The sequence below is a fragment of the Meles meles genome, chromosome 8 (assembly GCF_922984935.1).
Source record: "Meles meles chromosome 8, mMelMel3.1 paternal haplotype, whole genome shotgun sequence".
NCBI lineage: Eukaryota > Metazoa > Chordata > Mammalia > Carnivora > Mustelidae > Meles > Meles meles.
The window spans coordinates 108,782,036-108,801,246 of record NC_060073.1 but is presented as its reverse complement, the minus strand read 5'-3'; the positions used below and the strand labels follow the sequence as shown (position 1 = coordinate 108,801,246).

At 40.8% G+C, this 19,211-nt stretch overlaps 1 pseudogene; it reads left to right on the top strand.

The window, feature by feature from the left end:
• The first annotated feature begins 11,859 nt into the window (after window positions 1-11,859).
• The window catches only part of LOC123948847, a 42,442-nt pseudogene continuing 35,090 nt past the window's right edge, over window positions 11,860-19,211 (top strand).

Sequence of the window (19,211 nt, the reverse complement as noted above, 5' to 3'; positions counted from 1 at the left end):
TCATAATGTTCTCTGATCTTATTTAGTCATGTGTCCAAAACCTCTTGGTACTTTGACAAACTTTCTCAAAACAAGATCTAAGTGAAGTCTTTTTGAACTGAACTTCGAGAGTTTTCAAAGTCCCTGGAACATATTAAAAATTTTGTTTTCTCTCTTTATAAAAAGAGACATTAACCTAGACTGATTTGATGTGTTAAATTACATGGGAAGTATACTCAAATAAGAAATAATGCTATACCTCCCTTATAAATATCCTCATATTAATGCTATTAATATAAATGTTCAAGAAGTTATTTGAAATTCCTAAAAATCTAATGTGTAATGTTACCAGTCATAATTCCAGTTATTTTAAAATATATGTCACAGAAATAATCAAATTTCTTTGTCAATTGCATTATAATAAACTCATCAAATCTCTAACCATTGACAAAACCCTTTAACTGAACTGATCTAGTCTCAAGACTGAGAGACTAATTGAATGAGATATGGAGCTACCAACTCAGGATAGATTCAAAACTACTTACACCAGATAGCCCAAAATATTAAAATATTTCACAATATTCTCCAAATCTTTGGGTGCATTCCTAGAGACCCTGGGCTTATTGATTTAGTTCCATTGTGGGATCCTTCAAAATTTGGACAAGTAGCTTGGTGTTATACCCACAGATGCAGAGAGCTTAACAGAAAGATCAGGATAAGAGACAGTAAAGAAGAACCTTGATAAAACCACTATCATCTCAGAGTGATTGCATGAATGCTCAAGATTACACTTTCTGAGGACTAACATCAGTATCTGTATACCCTAGGAAAAAATGGGCTTTTCTACAATGTCCTGCCATGTTACTAAACAGATAAACAAGCAAACAACAATATCACGATTTATAGGGGGAGATTAGAACATAAAGTTACTGTAATATATTATCTAAAATTCCCAGTTTTCAACAACAAAAAAATATGATCCATGCAAAGAAACAGGAAAGTAGGATTGGGGAAGGAAAAAAAAAAGCAAGAAAGAGAAACTGCTTCAAAGAGGGTCAAGGTGTCAGATCTAGTAGACAAAAGCTTCAAAACAACAGTTATAAATATGCTAAAGGAATAAGGGAAAATTTGTTTCTAGAGAGAAGGGCATTTTGACAAAATCTCATTAAAGATCAATACAGAGGGGCACCTGGGTGGCTCAGTGGGTTAAAGCCTCTGCCTTTGGCTCAGGTCATAATCCCAGGGCCCTGGGATCGAGCCCCACATTGGGCTCTCTACTCCACGGGAAGCCTGCTTCCTCCTCTCTCTCTGCCTGCCTCTCTGCCTAGTTGTGATTTCTCTCTGTCAAATAAATAAAATATTAAAAAAAATCAATACAGAGAAATATTAAAAAAACAAGTACAAGAAAATTCTAGAGTTGAAAAGGACAATAACTAAAAGATTCACTAGTGGTCCTTAATAGATTTAAGTAGGCATATCAGCTTATTTGAGGATAAATTGATAGGGATTATAAATTCTGAAGAAGAGAGAGAGAGAGAAAAAATATCCTTAGGGATATGTGGTACAACTTAAAAGCAATGACACATACATAATGGGAGAACCACAGGAGAAGAGAGGGAGCAGAAAGTAAAAAAAAATTTGAAGAAATGATGGTTGGAAGTTTCTCAAATTTGATTAAAAACACAAATCTATACATCCAGGAAGTTCAACCAACTTCCAATAGAATAGTATACAAAGGTCCACATCCAGACACAAAGTAGTAAAAAAATGTTGAAAGACACATGGAAAATCCAGGAAGCAGAAAGAGAAAAATGACTAGTCATGTATAAGCGAATCATACTAAGATTAACAGTTGCTTTTGCATCAGAAACAATGGAGCAAGAAGGCAATGGAATGATATATTGAAAGTACTGAGATGGGAAAACAAAAAAACTCATCAGCCAGTATCTTTTACCCAGCAAAACCATTTTTCAAAATTAAGGGTTAAGAAATAAAAGGCATTCCCAGAGAAATAAAAATGGAGAGAATCCATAGCTAATAGATCTGCCTTACAAGAAATAGTAAGGGGGAATTCTTCAGGGTGAAAATAAGTGACTCAAAGAGGAATCTGAATTGACATAACAACGCATGCATGGGCATACGCGCGCACACACACATAGACTATAGAACACAATTACCACAGATCACCAGGATCTATTGCATGAGGTAATTGTCAGAACAACCATTAAAAATTTCTAAATAGTAAAAATATCACTAGAGGAATTAAGAGTTGCAGTAGAAAACATTCACGTAATACAGAAGAAAGCAGCGAAGAAGGAACAAAGGGACAAAAAAACGGGACAGGAAGAGAGCAGAGTAGAAAGATCCTAAGCTGAACTCATCCCCTGCTAGGTAACAACTATGTCAGCATAAATAACCCATAAAATGATTTGAAGACTGGCAGAACAGAGTCTCTACAGCTACTTGTAGAAAGGAGACATTGAAAAACTGTAGGAAGGGCAGAGACCCAGTTGGGAACTAACCAACCTGTGAAACTAACCACAAGAAAGAGGGGCATTGAAAGCATGGAGAAGACAGAGGAGCAGACCCCACACTAGGCACTTCAGGCACAGGAGACCTACACTGGGAAGACAAATCCCCATAATAATTGGCTTTGAAAAACAGAGGACTTAACTTTGTGAGTTTTTATAATCACAGCGGCTTAACATTAGCAACTTTAAAAATCAGTGGGATTTTCTCTGGGAGGGCTGGAAGGAGATGGGAAACAGAGTCCCTGCCCATAAAGACAGTAAAGCCAACAATCACTGAGATACAGCACAGAAAGAGCAGTTTGAAAAATGCCTGGAGGGTCTACAGAAAGGAGATTTATTTACTAATGTCAGACTGTGCCGGGGGGGGGGGGGGCAGGAATCTTTAGGAGATTTCTCCAAAAACAAAAGAGCTGGATGGCATGATTTTTCTTTGCTGCCCACCAGCCTAGATATAGGTTGTGGGCAGGATTTGGTCCCTGTGCTGTTGCTCTGCCTTGGGCTTGACTTTGGTTGAATCAGATGTTTGCCAGAAGTGGAGGTGCTTCCCTGAATTATTCCCTGAGAGGCTTTTATAAGGGAACCCAAGCAAGCACTCTCCACCTTTCTTGCTAACAGTGTGCCCCACCAGGATCTACCCATCCACCCTGCCCCCCTGAGGCAGGAGCTCCTCAAAAGTAGTTCCAGGTCTCTTCCCACAAGCAGAGCAGTGTATACCCTACTAATGTACCCCAACCCGACAATCTCCTGTGAAGTCACCCCATCCAAACCATGTCACTTGGTAGGCGTCCATCCTAAGTGATGCCACAAGCATAGCATTGTGCAAGCACACCTGACAGTGGCCAGCACCACCCCGAAGGCAGTCCTGCCTGGGGGTGAGGGTGGGGTGGGAAATAACCGCCTACACAAGTTCAACTGCAGCTACAGCAGTAGGCTGGGGGAAGTTACCGAGTCTAACTACAAGCCCCACCCATCAACAAACACCTCAAAAGAGATAGCCCAGAGAGAAGTTGGTAGTTTGGGATCACTGCAACCTCAACAGATACACTGCCGGCAGATGTCTGGTCTGACTGCAAGTCCTGCCCACTAACAAACATCTGATTCAACCAAAGTCAAGCCCAAGGCAGAGCAACAGCACAGGGACCAAACCCTGCCCACAACCAGCAAAGGAAGCCATTGAGATGACTGGATTGCAGGACAAAGTGGCTCAGCCAGAACAGTAAGGGCACACATAATGCACATAGGAGATACCTCCAAAGCAACCGATTCTGATAAATAGGGCACACGGCACTACTGGGCATTACAGGATCTCTTCTATCACAAGGCCACAATTTAAGAGCAGAAGATATAGCTGACTTTCCTAACAATTAGGAACAGACACAGAGTTAGACTAAATGAAGGGACAGAGGAATATGTCCCAAATGAAACAACGGGACAAATCACAAGAGAGCTAAACAAGATGGGAGATAAGGAACATGCCTAATAGAGAAGTTAAAGTAATGGTCATGAAGATACTCACTGGATTTGAGAAAAGAGTACAATATCACTGAAATCTTCAACAGAGAGATAGAAAATATAAAAAAGACCCAATTAGGGGCACCTGGGTGGCTCAGTGGGTTAAGCCTCTGCCTTCAGCTCAGGTCATGATCCCAGGGTCCTGGGATCGAGCCCCGAGTAGGCCTCTCTGCTCGGTAGGGAGCCTGCTTCCCCCTCTCTCTCTGCCTGTTGCTCTGCCTACTTCTGATCTCTGTCTGTCAAATAAGTAAAATCTTTTTTAAAAAGACCCAATTATAGATGATGAACTCAATAACTTATATTAAAAATACAATAGAGGCAGTAAATAGTACACTAGAGGAAGCAGGAAAATGCAGCAGCAAGCTAGAAGACAGAGTAATGGAAAGCAACTAAGCTGAACAACAAAAAGAAAAAAGAATAAAAAAGAGGAGAATAAGTTAAGGGAACTCTGTGACACCACTGAGCATAATAACATTTGCATTATTGGATGCAGGGGGGGTTCAATACTCACAGATTAATCAACATGATATACTACATAAACAAGAGAAAAGATTAAAAAAATATGATTGAGTTCTGGTTCGAGATGGCAATGTAGGAAGATCCTGAACTACATCTATAAATAGAAAAAAATCCTCCTGAGGAACAAATGAGGGCTGACTGAACAGCTACTGAACAAACAAAGAGAATGGCAAGAGGGATGGAGACAGGGTTACAAGGGACCCCCCCCCCACCCCCGGACACTGTGAATGGCCTTGGGGAGGAGCTGCAGGAAGGCTGGGGAATTACGTGGTTTACTTTCCCACCCCACCTTGAAACACTGGACCAGACCATCTATTTTTGATCCATTCATCTATCCAGTAAATAATGCTGCAATAAACATCTTTGGTGTTTTCATTTTCCCTGAGTAAATACCCAGTAGTGGAATTACTGGATCATGGTATTTATTTTTATGAGGAACCTCCATACTGTTTCCCATAGTGGCTAGCCCAACTTGCATTCTCACCAACAGTGTTCAATGTTCCTTTTTCTCCACATCCTTATCAACACTTGTTGTTTCTCATCTTCTTGATTTTAACCATTCTAACAGGTGTGAGGTGATATCTCATTGTGGTTTTAATTTGCCTTTCCCTGATGATTAGTGATTTTGGGCATCTTTTCATGTGTCAGTTGGCAATCTGTATGTCCTCTTTGGGAAAATGGCTATTAAGGTCCTCGCCCATTTTTTAATTGGAGTGTTTGGGGCTTTTTGGTGTTGACCTGTAGGAGATCTTTATGTGTTTTGGATATTTATCCATTATTAGATATATCATTTGCAGGTATATTCTCCCATACAGTAAGTTGTCTTTTTATCTTGTTGGTTTCCTTTACTGTGCAAAAAAATTTTTATTTTGATGTAGTCCCAATATTTTATTTATACTTTTGTTTCCCTTGCCTTAGGAAACATAACCAGAAATAGGTTGCTATGGCTGATGTCAAAAAAATTGTTGCCTATGTTCTCTTCTAGGATTTTTATGGTTTCAGGTCTCACATTTAGGTCTTTAATCCATTCTGAGTTTACGTTTATGTATGGTTTAGGATGTAGTCCACTTTCATTATTTTACATGTGATTGTCCAGCTTACCTAGCACCATTTATTGAAAATACTGTCTTTTCCCCATTGCATATTCTTTCCTCCTTTGTCATAGATGGATTGACTACATGTATGTGGGTTTATTTCTTGGGTCTCTGTACTGTTCTACTGATCTTTGTATCTATTTTTGCACCAGTCCCATCCTGTTTTGATACTATAGCTTTGTAGTATACCTTGAAATCTGGGATTCTCATACTTCCAGATTTGTTCTTCTTTCTCAGAATTGCTTTGGCTATTCAGGATCTTCTGTGGTTCCATACAAACTTTAGTATTATTTGTTCTAGTTTTGCCAAAAATACTATTGACATTTTGACAGGGATTGCATTGAATTTGTAGATTGTTTTGGGTAATACAGACACTTGAAAATATCAGTTCTTCCAATCTATGGGGCCATTTCTCCATCTGTGTCACCTTCAAATTCTTTCACTACTGTTCTAGAGTTTTCAGAGTACAGGTCTTTCATCTCTGGCTAGGTTTATTCTTAGATATTTTATTCTTTTTGATGTAATTGTAAATAGTGTGTTTCTTTTTAAATTTCACTTTCTGCTACTTTGTTGTTAGTGTATAAAAACACTACCAATTTCTAGCTAATAATTTTATTTCATGCCACTTTACTAAATTCATTCATTACTTTCTAGTAGTTTTTTGGTGGAATCTAGGATTTTCTTCAGGTAGTATCATGTTGTCTGTGAACAGTGACAGATTAACTTCTTTACGATTATGGATGCCTCATTTCTTTTTCCCCTCTGATTTGGCTAGGATTTTTACAGTACTATGTTGAATAAAAGTGATGACAGTTGAAATCCTGTCTTGTTTCTGATGTTATATGGAAAACTTTGCTTTTCAACCTTGAGGAAGATGTTAGCCTTGAGTTTCTTGTATATGGCCTTTATGATGTTCAGGTATATTCCCTCTGTCCTGATTTTGTTGAAAGTTTTTATCATTAATGGATGTTGAATCTTGTCCCTTTGTACTTCTGTTGTGTCAGTTGTTACTTCTTCCTCATTTCTGATTTTATTTAGGTTTTTTTTTTTTTTTCTTGAGTCTGGCTAAGGATTTGTCAACTTTGTTTATCTTTTCAAAGAACCATCTCTTGATTTCATTGTTTTTCTTTTAAAAAAATTTATTTATTTGAGAGAGAGAGAAAGAGAGAGCAAGTGAGATTACAAGTGGGGGGAGGGGCAAAGAAGCAGCACAAGCAGACTCCCTGCAAAGTGGGGAGCCTGATCCAGGGCTCAATTCCAGGACCCTGAAATCAAGACCTGAGCTGAAGGCAGACACTTAACCAAGTGAGCCATCCAGGGGCCCCTCATTTTTTTCCTACTGTTTTGTCATTATCTCATATATGAGAGAGAGAGAGAGAGAAAGAGATATGTGATGGGTGCATAAATGTTTATAAATATTAGACCTTATTGGATTGTCCCCTTTATTATGATATAGTATAAGTCAGAGAAAGAAAAATACAATATGATTTCACTCATATGTGGAATTTAAGAAACAAAACAATCATGGGGGGAGGGGAGGCAAACCAAGAAACAGACTCTAATCTATAAGAACAAACCGATGGTTCCTAGAGCAAAGATGGGGGTGCAGGATGGGTGAAATAGGTGATGGGGATTAAGGAGAGCACTTGTTGTGATGAGAACTGGATGTTTTATTCAAGCTTTGGGTCACTTTACTATGTACCTGAAACTAATATTACAGTGTACATTAACTGGAATTTAAAAATTTAAAAGAAGTTGAAGTACTAAAATAATTATAAAATACATGCCTTAGATTTTATTTCCAATCATATTAGATTTTAATTTACATTTCTAAACAAACTAGACTAATTAGAGTATGAAGTCTGAACAGATTTCTAAATAAAGCCCATGGCCATAAATAATCAATTGTATTTCCATAAATTGTCAATGAACAATCTGAAAATTAAGAAAATCATTTCATTTTCGTAGCAAAAAACCCTAATACTTAAGAATAAATACAAAGTTTATAATATAAATATTGCAAAACATTGTTGCAAGAAATTAAAGACCTTAAAAACATGAAAGATCTCCCTCATTCATGGATAAAAGAACTTAATATTATGAGGATGACAATTTTCCTCAATTTGAACCTCAGATTTAACATAATCTCTATCAAATTCTCAGTGGATTTTTTTTTCCCAGAAAGTAAAAGTTGGTCCTAAAATTCTTGTGGAAATTCAAGGGACACAGAATAGTTAAAATAATCTTGGAGAAAAAAAAAACAACAACAAGGTCAGAGAATTCACACTTTCCAATTTGAAACCTTCTACAAAGTAATAGTAATTTAGCTTGTGTCATCTTGGCATGAAGATCAAGTTGTAAATGGAATTCACAGTCCAGAAATAAACCCTTATATTAATAATTGCTTGATTTTTGGTGAGGGTGCCAAGACAATTCAATGGAAAGAAGCAGTCTGAATAGTCTATTTTGCAATTAGTGCTGGAACAATTCAGTGTCTATAGGAAAAGGATAAAGTTGGACTACTTCCTTACAGCATATGCAACAATTCACTCAAAATAGGTTATAGGCCTAAGTATAAGAGGAAAACTATAAAACTCTTAAAAATATACAAGGAAATACTTGTGGCCCTAGTTAGACAAAGCCTTCTGAGATAGGACCCCCAAAACACAAGGAACAAAAGGAAAAAAATGAATTCTACTTCAATGAACTTGAACACTTGTGTTTCAAAGGACACCACTTAAAAAAATGAAACAACCTACAAAGGGGAGACAATATTTGCCCTCACATAAATTAGGTACTTGCATCTAGCTATATTAAGAATTTTTACAACTCAATAATAAAAATAAACCACTTTAAAAATTGACAGAGGAGATGAATAGACATTTTACCTAAGAAGATGTACAGAAGGCCAGTCAGCACATGAAAGGATGTTCAACACCATTAGTCACTAGGGAAATGCAAGTCAACATCACAATGAGATACTACTTAACATCCACTGGACTAACCATAAAGAAAAAAACAAAAGCAAGTGTTGCCAAGGATGTGGAATAATTGGGATCCTCAAACATTGCTGGTGGAAATATAAAGTGGTGCATTTGCTTTGGAAAACTGTCATGCACCTCCTCAAAATGTGAAACACAGAGTTACCATATGCCCAGAAATTCTACTCTTAGGGTATGTACCCAAGAGAAGTGAAAGCACGGGTCTACACAAAAACATGTACATAAATGTTCATGGCAATACTATTGGGAAGACCTCCAAAGAGGCAACCTGAATGTCCATCAACTGATGGATAAATGTGGTCTATGAGTGCAGTGGATTATAGCTCAACAATATGAAGGAATAAAATACTGATTCCTGTTGCCACTTGAATAAAACCTCAATAAACATGCCAAGCGAAAGACCATATATTGAATGGTTACATTTATGCAAAACATCCAGAAAAGGCCTAGAGACTGAAAGCAGATTAATAGTCGTCTAGGGCTGGAAGTGGGAATGAGAAGGGACTGCAGATGGATATGAGGGATCTTTGGGGGACAATGGAAATGTGCTAAAATGGATTTTTGGTGATGGTTTCATAATATTAAGAGTCAGTGAACTGTATAATTAAACTGGGTGAATTTTATGGTGTGTATATTCTCACTCAACAAAGTTGTTCAAACAAAAAGAAAAATTGTATCTGTGGGATATATGCTCTAATAGTGGGATGGATGACATGTTGGGAACAAATTGAGGGACAATCTGTTCACTCTATTTGAGACCAGAGGACACTAACTATGGAATATGGAATGAAAACCATTCTTGGTTTCATCCATCTCACCCTATTCTGTGGAATTTCTCCTGTTTCTGAGGATCATTCTCTTCTGCTGATACCCCTCACTGCCCTCCTTTGCCATCTGTCAATCTCTCTTACATTGTGATGGAGTTTAGTATGGAGTTCCTGACCTTCCTCCCCATTCGATGTGTTTTCAATAGCCTCAAGGATGACACATTTGGCATCTAAGTCTTCATAGTTTCTTCCATGGCTTCAATCCGGTGACCTTCCTCTTTCTACCACTTCACAAATCAGACCCATGGACACATATTACAACTGTCATTAGGCATAATTTCTCTGCCACTTGCTACACCACTTAGCGGACACAACCTCCATTTCTTGCAAGCCACTCACTTTTTACTCTTACTAATCCAACAGGTTATTAGATTGGTTAGCCCAGGGGTCAGGCAGTGAACTTTTTCTGGCAAGGCCCAGAGAGTAAGAATTTTAGGACTGTGGCTCACAGGACCTTGGTCATAATTACCCGGCTCTGTTCCCTACTCTGCTGTTGTAGGTAAAAAAGCAACTATAGGCAATAAATTAGCAAATGGGCATGGTGGCCTTCCAAGAAAAACTTTTACTGAACAGGCCATGGACTAGATTTGCCTTTCTGAGTCTCCCTTTTTCCATGTATGCGATGGGAATAATGCTTTCTACCTCTCCAAGTTTATAACAGTTCAATGAGGAGATGAACAAAAAGTTCAAGTGTAGTCGATGGTATGCTGTACTGACACAATTCATGTTTTTTGAAAGGGGCTCGAGGGGTGCCTGGGTGCCTCAGTCAGTTAAGTGTCTGCCTTCAGCTCAGGTCATGATCTCAGGGTTCGCGGATCGAGCCCGACGTCTGGCTCCCTGCCCAGCAAGGGAGTCTGCTTCTCCCTCTGCTTCTCTCCGTGACCCCCTGCCCTTGGTACCCTGCTAGTGCTCTCTCTCAAATAAATAAAATCTTTAAAAGATAATAAAAGGGCGTTCTAATAAAAACTTTCTCTCCTCTCTACTGAGTTCAGAATGAGTTTAGAAATTAGAAATGAGTAAGCAAATGGAGAACCACCCCCTCAAAATCCACTGTTATGTGTAAGAAAGCTGAAATTGGGGAATGTGGAATGTCTGTAGGCCAGGGGTCTTTCTAATACTGAATCCCCAAATCAGAGCAGCTTCCAACCTCCTGCCAGGCACTCGTCCGAGCAGGCCCTCTTGAGCCGGAAGAAGCAGAGAAGATTGGGTACCTTCTTAGAAATGATTAATATTCTTCCAAATGGATGGAAGTATCTGGAATGGGTTCTTAATGTTCTGCCTAGAACAGATGTTGGTTTTCCCCCCACTGTTGACCAGTCGGGTTCATGAAGTCAGAGCAACTTCTCCCCCAAGGGTGTTGACAACACACTCTCACATTCTCACAACAGTTTTCTCTGAGTGTGTTACCAAGACTGTTTCTCAGTGTTTAGCTCAAAGGTTTCCATAAATGTATTCCAAAAAGAAAGAATAAACCTTAACCTCCAGGGGCCTTTGGGTATTGCCATAAAAGATCCTGCTCAGAGACTGAAATTCTTTTTTTTTTTTAAATAACAAGCAAATGTTGCGTTTTCCTATGGTTGAAATTCAGACTGACAAAAATGAAGTTACTCACCAATGAAAAAACTTTATTCTCCCCCCTCCCCCCTGCCAACACCCACAATCATTGAGTAAAATTAACACAAGAGGAATACGTGCTTTGTAGTACCTAACACCATTTTCCCCCAAATGCAACCTCACTACCCCCCCCCACCACCCCGCGTCAGGCAAAATAACGTTGAGAAGCACAAGTCAGGACTCTGGTTACTTCTGGTTACTTCAACCAAAGATCAGCTGTCCGTCAGGTTTATTTCCTCCCGGATCCGTCTCAAGAACCATGGAGCTGAACCCTCCTTCCTGGGGGCTGCAGGCACACACAGCTCAAGGATCTGTAGCTCCGGCCTCATCTCAGGGGCTGAACCATAAGCTCAGCCCCTCGATGTCGCCGGCTCTCTGTTACAAGAGGGAGGTAGTGTCTGCCCGGACCAGCTCAACAACCATTACCGAACCAACATGAGCTCATTCTATATTTTCGGGGTATGAAGCCCTTGTCTGTTTATCACGCAATTATCTATGCGGCCGTGCTAATTATGCCAGGAGCCCAGAGCACGCATTTATCATCAAGGATTTATGGAGCCAAATGTTTTCATTTCATTCCACGTAGGAGAGAAGACTCCGGGGTTTAGTTGAAGACCCCTGGGCCCAATGTTGTAATTGTCACAGTACCGTAGCACAGGGCAGCAGAGAAACAGGCCTCCTCAGGGGTGGGAAGGACTGGCTGGCAGGACCTACGCATTGTCTCTTTCCCCCAGCAATTCCTTTAGAAATTATCTACCACGTCTCTGTGCCAGTCTCCAACATGCCGCAGTCGTCATCCTGCTATGCTTGCAGTTACATGCGTACGTGCCTGGAGGGATCGGCACAGACGCACCTGCACGAGTGTAATACGTACACGCACATATCGCGCATAGGAACAACACGTGCGAATGTCTATTCCGTGTCGATATCTAGACAGCACTCTAAGATCGAGATCTGATGCCTCTCTCCACACTCCTATCCCTGTCACTCTCCCCACGCTGAGCAAAGCGAACGGAGTACGGCCAGTGTAATATGATGCTAACAGACCACCTGCAGTGGCCCTATGTGACCACGTTCCACCTTTAGTGGCGGTGGTACTCATATCCACAGAGCTCGCTCTTACCAGCCAAAGCAAGCCTTGGTTATCCAGGAACTGCAGACAAGGGCTTCTCTTTTGCCCCCTTGCCGCTGTTTCAAGTATTTCTCCTGTTACTCTGGAGATTCCCCAGGACAGCGACACGAAGGCATGAGCGAAGGAAATGGTTCGGTATAAATATACGTAAAGCCCCAGCCACAGGTGACAGTGGGCTGTGATTCGATCTATTCTTAAAACAGACTGAAGAACTGCCCCCTGGTGGCTTTCTTCTGGCTCTGTGCAGTTAGCAGGTGCAGGTCACGGAGGGGAGGGAGGTCTGGGACGCCAGCCAGCGCACCGTGGCCACCAATGGCATTTCGGCTTTGGATCACAGAAGCTCATAGGGAAACTCCAACGCTGAAATAGAGACCGCTTGAACCAAAGCAACTCTGCATGGTTGTAACCGCTCGGAGAGACTAGGATAAAGACACTCACCCATACGTGTGGTGGCCTCCAGCTCTCCTTTTCAGGTTCAATGGCAGAGACAGGAGAGAGAACCACAGATGGGTGAGTGTGTGCTTTTCAAACGGCTGGACACAGAAAGTACTCTAAAAATGGAATAGGATGCAATGGGGGTGAAATAGAGAAACTAGAAAATATCACAGTATATTGCACGCGGTTAGGATAAGTATTGTCTTACCAGACTTGTGTTTTGCATGTATGCTCTGGAATGAGATTTGATGGGATTTTCGTACTGTGAGTCCCTAGCAAAACAGTTTGAGAAACACTGCTGTAATTTAGCTGTTTGCTGCATTCCTTAGGGATTCTAGGTTTAAAAGACAACTAAAGTTCCGGCCATTAGACAATGGTGTTTTCCTAAAGAATGTGTCCTTGCCCCTCATGCTAATGTTTCACAACTGCTTCAGCATGAGGAGATTAAAAAGTTGGAGGTGGAAACAAGCTGCCTAAAAACCAAAGGGGAGATTTAAAGTTTGATGAGGCAGATAAGGTCAGGGAGAGAGAACACCAGGTAATACATATGTTTGTGTAGCCCAGAGAGACTTAGACACTAGGATGCATGGGAAGGGACCAGACAAAAGCGTAATTCTTAGTCCAAACAGGTGCTAAAACTTTGCTATACCCACAGAGTGCCTGATGAGAAAAAAGGCTCAGAGCTCTTGATGTCACTTCAAATGGAAGAATTAACCTAACAGTCAGGAACCAAGAGTCTTTCAACCAGTTTGGTTCCTGGCTTCAGGAAGGACCATTGTGTCTGATTTCTAGTAGAACATCTAATGGAACCTTCTCAAAACCCAGGAGATAGCAGCTGTAGAGAACACAAATAATCCTGTTCTGGAAAGTTCTGAGCAAAGTATGCAGAACAATGTCATTTTTAAAAATATTTCTTTATTTATTTGTGAGAGAGAACACAAGCAGGAAGGAGGGGCAGAGGGAGAGGGAGAATCAAGCTCTCCCTCCCCAACCCCCGGCAAGGCCCATATACCAGGCTCACTTCCAAGTCCCTGGGATCATGCCCTAAGTCAAAGGTAGAGGCTTAACCTGAGCCACCCAGGTGCCCCAGCCATGTTATATTTGAGTTAATGTGTAATTATTTTTCCCGTCCTCTTACAGGATCCTTACTTTGTTTCCAAATGCCATAGCTCCTAATTATTTCAGATGTTGCCATTTTTCTTTGTTGTCTGGGTCATTTACTTGGCTGCAAGATACCACACAAAGGTAGGAATTGTTTCCTTTTTCAGAATTTCAGGGATGGTCATAGTGACTTTGGAAGCTCGCCTTGATTACCAAGGCAGGAACTAAAAGTTTAAAGCATATCATCTTAGAAAAGATGGGAACGAGAGGTTTCTCTTTTTAACATTAGTCCTTTTGACAATATATACTTGGTTTTTCAGGGACTGATGGATATGCAGCTAACTCTAGTACTTGGCACGACTAAACATCTCGTCTGAAAATTCTGTGACATTGGCCTCTGAGACTCCAATCCATTAAAATGTTTTAGCCCTCTATCTTCCTCATAGGGGTCTTATTTGTTTTGCATAGTCTAGCTAGTTTAGTTTTTTAAGTTTTCCCTTTCTGCAATCATTTTTTTTTAAAGATTTCATTATTTATTATTTGTCAGAGAGAGAGAGAGCACAAGCAGGCAGAGGCAGAGAGAGACGCAGGCTCCCGGCCGAGCAAGGAGCCTGATGCGGGGCTCCATCCCAGGACCCCGGGATTATGACCTGAGCCTAAGGTAGAGGCTTAACCGACTGAGCCACCCAGGCGTCCCATCTGCAATCTTTCTTAACTGATCTTTTTACATTTTCTTTCACCCACCTCTTTAGTACAAAACGGATCTTTCAAGATTTCAGCTTTTGTCATCTTGCTCCAGTCAAAATCTTTCACCGATGGCTTTCACCAATGACAGCACACTGAGATCAAGACACTTCTACATTTGAACACAACTTCTTTTAAAGGAGTTTCTCTGAACTTTGTCTAACACAAACTTCCAGGTCTAAACAAAAAGGACCATAAGGGGTATCTGGTTGGCTCAGTCAGTAGAGCATGTAACACTCGATCTCAAGGCTTTAAGTTCAAGTCCCATGTTGGGCACAGAGATGACTTAAAAAAAAAAAAAAGACTAAGTCTAGGACATTGAGACAATGATGTGAGCTGGTTGATCATAGAGCTCTCAGACCACAGTTCAGAAGATTTGTTTTCCTTTGTGAGTTCTGTCTGTAATATCTGTGCTCTCTAGATTTTTCCTTCTGATTTGCTTTTCTTTCACACTTACACCTTTTAATTCACATGCTAAGGTCCTATCATTCTCTACTAACATTAATGTTTCTTAAAGTGAGGTCTGGACATTCTATGCACCAGAACAGTACCCATGTCTGTGCATGAGTACAAAATGCAGCTTCCTGGGGCCTGCTCCCAAACTACTAAAAAAGAAAAAAAAATCTCTGGGCTTGAGCCTGAGACTACTAAGTATGGACAAACTCCCCTGCTACTATGCCCACTAAAGTCTGAGACACTCCGCTGATGTAGCCCCAGGTCCAAGACCTCTTATGTGCTTCTCATAACCTCAGTCTTCACTGGGGCTGTAACCGAAGAAATGCACACTGACTTTCTCATCTCTCTTACCACTCTTCTTGGCACCAACAAAATCGAATGAAAACAAATTCCCTGCTCCTGTTCCCATTTCTCCCGTGTTGCCACAGCTCATTAGTCAACGCAACCAAAACTCCACAAGCAATCTGCCACTAAGCCTCATCAATTCTACCTCCCCTCATCAATTCTACCTCCCAAATATCTCTCAAATCGATCCTTTTTTCTCCATCTCTATTGTCTCAATCTAGTTCAGTTCTTTGTCATTCCTCATTCTGGGTGTTGAAATAGTCTTCTAATTAATTTCCCTGCCTCCCGTCTAAGCCTGCTCTCATCATTCATTCGACAAACATTTGTTGACTATAGACTGTGCGTCTGGCACTTTTCAAGAGTCAGAGATGATATTTCTAAAATGAAAATTTGAATGTGTTACCCTAACCACCTTCAGTGGCTCTCCATGAAGCACGGAACGGTGCAGACTTCTTACTACAGTGTTTCAGGCCCAGTTAAACAGAGGAAACAAACACCCACTTAAGCTGGCCCGAGACATTTTTTTTTTTTTTAAGAGTATGTGCATGAGCAGGGCACAGAGGGAGAGGGAGAGAGACAATTTTTTTTTTAAAGATTTTATTTTATTTATTTGACAGAGAGAGATCACAAGTAGGCAGAGAGAGAGGAGGAAGCAGGCTCCCTGCGGAGCAGAGAGCCCAAAGTGGGGCTCGATCCCAGGACCCTGAGATCATGACCTGAGCGGAAGGCAGCAGCTTAATCCACTGAGCCACCCAGGTGCCCCTGGCCCAAGACATTCTTACAATGGCTGTTTCTTCTGGCTTCTCTTCCTCCAGGTTTCACACGGCTAACTCTCTTCCTTCAAGTCTTATGCTCAAATGTCGTCTTCTTTATTAAACACTAGAAACAGCCCCCGTGTTAGGTCTTAGCATTTCCCTTACTCTATTTGATGTCTTTGCAATAATACTTTCCACTGTCTAAAGTATTGCATAATTTACATATTCATTATGTTCATTGACCATCATTTATCTTCCCCTTCTAAAAGGTAAACTGCATACGAGCAAGCATTTTTATCTGTATTTATTTGTTGGTATAGCTCAAGTGCCTGGAACAGTGTGTAAGGCTGTCCAGGGATCGAGGTAGGAAGTAATGTTGATTTAAAGTAAAGTACTGACAATAAGGATGGAGAAAAGTCAGTTTGGGATAGAATTGACAGAAACAGCGATTAACTCTGGGGATAAAGAGCTGGAGTTATAAGCAGGAATTATTTCAGGATGTACAGACGCCTGGCTGACACAGGCCATTCAATAGAACAGTAGGATAAATGGTTTTGGGAGAAAAAGGTAACATTTGGGTATGAACAGTCTACGTTTGAGGTGTTTTTAGGTTATCCAAATGGAGATGTTGCTTCAATTGACTGTTGAAGCTGAGAAAGACCTCGTTTTAAAAGACTGATTTAGGGAGAATCAGAATATAAATGGCAGTTCAAGTCATTGGAGTCTGTGGCAGTTCCTTGGGTGAGCTATAGAGTGAGAAGAAATTGCTAATTATATTGCCTCAAGGGGCGGGTGGGGTGGGGGGGAAGCCCTGGTTAAAAAAGTGAGTGATGGGAGAGAAAATGAGCACAAGGATTGAAGAGAACTGATGAGGAGCTTAACTGAGTGGGGTTGGGGAATAAGTAGAAGTTAGGGTGTAGTTAAAGGAAATCGGAGACTCAAAAATATACTTTTCTCCATATGGGAGAGACTTGACTATAATTAAATTCTTATGGAAAGAAAGGGAACAGAAACATCCAAGAAGTAGGAATGAAAGGGTGTGGCTACATTTAAGCCGACAGGGTAACAGGAAGTTGGACTGCCATTTAACCAGTCTTATAGGGCTCTAAAGCTGAGAAGGTTAAGGAGCAAAGAGATCTAGGTATCAATGGACTCGTCTCCATGGGCACTGAGGTCTACCTGGAGGATAATGAAGACTACAGCTAAAGTCTTCAAAATCTTCAGTGAGTAGAAGGGTTAGGATGGGTTAGAAAATGAGAGAAGATGAGAATTATGTAGTAACAGGTGATAGTTTCATGGATCATGGTGAACAAAAAGGGTTAGAGTCTTCTGAGAAAGACCCTATGTATTAGGGTCAACAATATGAAACATGTATTTGAAGTGTATACACACACTATATATATGCTTGTATACATTTGTATGTTTATATATTCATTACATGTTTATCTCTAACACTTTTTTGAAATACAGATTCCCTAAATATGTATGTATTGGGGATGGGTTATTAAAGAATGAGGCAATTGAACTAAGAGTGCAACTGACCATTGACTGCTGACCCTAGCCCTGCTACTACTATTTTAAAGAGACTTTCCTCCTTGTATGTCTAATTTTAAGGATTTGGTACAAAAATTCTTTGTCCTTGCTCATCTTTATGACTCATATGTTATGTGGATCCATTACATAATATTTTTGCAATGACAAGATTTAGAAATGGAGAACAGGTAAATGGCTGCCAGGGGCTGAAAGGGTTAAGAAGGAGTGGAGGTGGGAGGAAAGTATGAGTGGCTAAGAAGGGGAACGTGAAGGAGATCTGGTGACGGAAACCTTCTATATCTTGACTTTACATCAATGTCAGTATGCTGGTCATGAGGGGATGAGGATGTGAAAATGTGCCATGCAAGTATGAACCAAAATAATGCTAGTATGGATTTATTTATTTATTTTTTTTAAAAGATTTTTATTTATTTATTTGACAGAGAGAGATCACAAGTAGATAGAGAGGCAGGCAGAGAGAGAGAGAGGGAAGCAGGCTCCCTGCTGAGCAGAGAGCCCGATGCGGGACTCGATCTCAGGACCACTGAGATCATGACCTGAGCCGAAGGCAGCGGCTTAACCCACTGAGCCACCCAGGCGCCCCCTAGTATGGATTTATTAATATCAGATGTAGATTCCAGAAAAAGAAAAGTCACCAGAAGTGAATAGGATCATTATACAATTAGGTTAATGCACCCTAAATTCTTAAGTATTGTTGTGCCCGAGTTTTTGCATCTGGTTCCACCAAGGAACCAAGCACCGATGCAATTACATGAGGGTTCATTTGACAAGCTTAAGCTTGGGTCCAAGTATACCTGACACAGCGGAGTAGGGACTTGGATCCCGAACCAGATTACAGTCAGAGGTTTTAAAGGCAGAGTAGGGGTGGACTCGGCAGTGGATGAGGACAAAGGGGGTTATGGATGATGTAAGTCTCTAAGGAATTTTGGAAGGTCTCCAGGACCTTGAGGGGCTAGCTGTTGTCTGGGGAAAAGGTTATTCATTACCAATAATAAAGATTCTTCTTTTGAGACCCTTTAAATATATATCAGTGGGCCATATGCTTGGGAATGGTTCTCAACACTATCTTGGAGATCTAGAGATAAAGTTTCACATTTCTCCGATCAAGTGTCCTTGTTAGTGAGATTTGGGTTTAGAAGAAATTTAACTTTATTTAGGGCTTGAGGAACTGAGTCATTTGCCTCTGGAAATTGTGCTATTGTTAAAATAGCTTCTTTGTTGTAAATGTCTAGGACATTGGTAAACCAAGGGAGACTCCTGCCTTGCAGGATTGTGATCTTTGCAAGTTAACTATTTACTTTTCCCCCAGGGCAGCCAGGGGTGGCCGAGGAATGTCACACATACTACCGAGGGGAGGGGAGCAGCTGGAGACGGGGTGCAAGGTGCCAGCTTTTGCTTTGCCAAGATGGCTGTACTTATGCTAAAGCTAAATCTGAGGTGGGATGGCCTTAATTTTCTCGGCCTCCACATTCCCCCCTGAACAATTCTGACCCTTAAATCTTTAAGACTGTTGAAGGTGGAAAGTCTCATCTTCTGTACTCGGGTCAGCATTGATCAGTTGGGGAATGTATAGGGGAGTTATGAAAGACAGAGGCAGCTGAGTCCAGGGGT